We start from the raw sequence: 668 nt of genomic DNA, 5'->3' as shown, positions 1-668 counted from the left end.
CTCAGGAGACAGACAGCAATAAGAACCTGACAGAGATTCTCACCACCACAGGGGATGTGCTGTTATTGGCTGAAGAGAAAGCTCCATATCTCCCAACTTTTTGTGATGAGAAAGAGGGACACTTAAGCCACACCCCCTGATCACGCCCCCATCACAACCCTAGTCATGCATACCATAAAGATTTCATTAGAAAAATAAGGTTTTTTTACAATTCAAACCACACTGGTCCTTTCTATCCTGGTTCATTTTCCTTCATATTAACATTTCAAAATTAGTAATATATCAATTTAAAGGAAGGGAATAAAGTTTAGAGTCCATCAAACACATTTTTAGTAGAGAAATATATATATATATATATATATATATATATATATATATATATATATATATATATATATATATATATATATATATATATATATATATATATAGAAAGAGGGACAAATGAGGACAGAGGGACAGGGCTCCCAAAGAGGGACTGTCCCTGCAAAAGAGACTGTTAGGAGCTATGCAGCTTCCCCCCGCGTGGCCCAGAGTCCCCCTTTATACAGTATATCGCGTTAGATTCCCGCTATCGCCTCTTGTATAATGTCGCCCTCTACCGGCGGCCGGCTGCACAGCCTCATTAATGATTACTGGCCGCCAGGAGAGGAGGGACGGTGGTCACG

Source organism: Hyperolius riggenbachi, chromosome 6 (assembly GCF_040937935.1).
Source record: "Hyperolius riggenbachi isolate aHypRig1 chromosome 6, aHypRig1.pri, whole genome shotgun sequence".
NCBI lineage: Eukaryota > Metazoa > Chordata > Amphibia > Anura > Hyperoliidae > Hyperolius > Hyperolius riggenbachi.
Note: the sequence above shows the minus strand (reverse complement) of the source record.